This window comes from Cebus imitator, unplaced genomic scaffold (genome assembly GCF_001604975.1).
Source record: "Cebus imitator isolate Cc_AM_T3 unplaced genomic scaffold, Cebus_imitator-1.0 Scaffold75, whole genome shotgun sequence".
NCBI classification, from domain to species: domain Eukaryota; kingdom Metazoa; phylum Chordata; class Mammalia; order Primates; family Cebidae; genus Cebus; species Cebus imitator.
The window spans coordinates 3,573-6,361 of NW_016107390.1; positions in this window are offsets into that span (position 1 = coordinate 3,573).

A 2,789-nucleotide genomic window follows, 5' to 3' on the forward strand; every position below is an offset into this window, starting at 1 on the left:
TTTTTGAAACTGCCTATAATGAGTCTTGTTATAGGTCTGTTAGTGTTTATCCTATTTGAAATGTGTTAAGCTTCTTAATTTTTTTTTTTTTTACATTTGAGAATTTGTCAGTTATTTTTTTTGGTATTCTTCAGCTCCAAAATTTCAATTTCTTTTTATACTTTTAATCTTCATGTGGGTAATGTCATTTTCTTAATTTCGTGTCTGTGTTCCCATTTTACTCATTGGGCATTATTCAGATGGTTATCTCAGATTTTTCAGGTAACAATACATCTTCGTTTCTTTAAGGCTGATTTCTGGATATTTGTTTATTTATTTACTTATTTTTTTGATTGAGCCATGTTACCCTAATGTATATGTTGCGATCTTTGGTTGAGATTTGGGCACTAAAAGTCACCTGTCGCAATCTGTATAAAATGGCCTTGTCCTGGGTAGTCTGACACCAATTGACTGGAGCTAGGGTTTCCATGAGCCTCTCAAGCCTGTTCGCAGGATATATGTTCTCCGGAATTTTATGCTTAATTTCCAGTTAAAGAGGTTTACCCATGTTTCATCTTCTGTAATCAGTTATCTGCTAAATCTGTTGTCTGTCTGTGGTACTGCAGCCTCTTTGCTGCTGTAACAATTATTTACCTTTGGTCTCAGCAGAACCAACCTGTCATTCTAAGGTTAGTTCTGTTCTACCACTATTCCTTTCAGCACTCTGTGTCATGGGAGACAGAAACTAGTCTTTGAAAATTCCATCAAAAGTATGGACATATGTGCCACTACTTTCTGTCTTGAAGGAGAAGCTAGGACTTGGGAGTTTATTCCTGAAGTCATTATGGTGTGTTGAGGGGAAGAAAGAATTGTGGTGGGTAAACGTAACAAGTGTTCCTTACCCTTCTCTATAGCTTTTAACGTGGTTTCTAGAGTTCTCACAAAGGCATTCTGTTCAGTATAGTTTTGTTATACTATATTCATGAAAAAATTAGGGCTATCTTTATAATGCTATCTTGCTAATGTGTTTGGTGTGATTGTATAGATTAGCTTTTTATTTTTATTTTTATTTTTTTTTGAGACGGAGTTTCGCTCTTGTTACCCAGGCTGGAGTGCAATGGCACGATCTCGGCTCACCGCAACCTCCGCCTCCCGGGTTCAGGCAATTCTCCTGCCTCAGCCTCCCGAGTAGCTGGGACTACAGGCACGCACCACCATGCCCAGCTAATTTTTGTATTTTTAGTAGAGACGAGGTTTCAACTTGTTGACCAGGATGGTCTCGATCTCTTGACCTCGTGATCCACCCGCCTTGGCCTCCCAAAGTGCTGGGATTATAGGCGTGAGCCACCGCGCCCGGCCTAGATTAGCTTTTTAAATTACATTCACCTAAGTCTAGTAAGTTGGATAATTTATGTTTATTTTTTTCAGCTATTTCTTCTCATTTCACCCAAGACCTCTTGCCAGAGCAAGGCATAAAAGATTCATTTCAAAAAGTGATACTGAGAAGATATGGAAGCTGTGGCTTTGAGAATTTACACTTACAGAAAGATTGGGAAAGTGTGGGTGAATCTAAGGTGCAGAAAGAATGTTATAGTGGACTTAACCAGTCTTTATCAACTACTTATACCAAAATCTTTCAATGTAGTAAACATGTGAAAGTCTTTAGTAAATTGTCAAATCTAAATAGACATAAGATAAGACATGCTGGAGAGATATCTTCCAACTATAAAGAATGTGACAATTCCTTTTATATATCCTCAATTCTAACTCCACTTCAGAGAATCCACACTGCAGAGAAATTCTACAAGTGTAAAGAATGTGGGAAAGCCTTTAAGCACTGCTTGTGCTTTATTAAACATAAGACAGCTCATAATGAAGAGAAACATTACAAATGTAAAGAATGTGGCAAAGTGTTTAAATCCTTCTCAAGCCTTTCTAATCACATTGGAATTCATACTGGACAGAAACTCTATAAATGTGAAGAATGTGGTAAAGCTTTTAACCACAGTTCAAACCATGCCAAACATAAGAAAATTCACACTGGAGACAAACCCCATAAATGTGAAGAATGTGGCAAAGCTTTTAACTGGTTCTCATACCTAACTCTACATAAGAGAATTCATACTGGAGAGAAACCCTACAAATGTGATGAATGTGGCAAAGCCTTTAACCAGTGTTCAAACCTCACTAAACATAAGCGGATTCATACTGGAGAGAAACCCTACAAATGTGAAGAATGTGGCAAAGCTTTTAACCGGTGTTCACACCTCATTGAACATAAAAGAATTCATACTGGAGAGAAGCCCTATAAATGTGAAGAATGTGATAAAGTCTTTATATCTTGTTCAAGCCTTTCAAACCATAAGAGAATTCATACAAAAGAGAAATGCTGCAAATCTGAAGAATGTGACAAAACCTTTAACCACTACTCACACCTTAATGTACATGAGAAAATTCATACCTGAGAAAAATCCTACAAACAAAAAATGTGGCAAAGCCTTTAATACCTGCTCATGTCTTACTCAGGATCAGAGTTCATGTTGAACTAAAGCATTATAATGACTGTCAAAACACCTTTCACAGAAAAAAATAATTTTACCGCAAGTTAATTTATTAGTTCATTAATGGACCTTTAATTCTGTTTTTTTGGTCTACACAAATCTGCCCTTATGCCAGTACCATATTGTTATTAATTACTGTAACATCGTAGTAAGCGTTTTTATCAAGAGTGTAAGCTACTGAATTTTGTTATTATTCCCTATTTCAGAATTCTTTTTTTTTTTTTTTTTTGAGACGGATTTTCGCTCGTT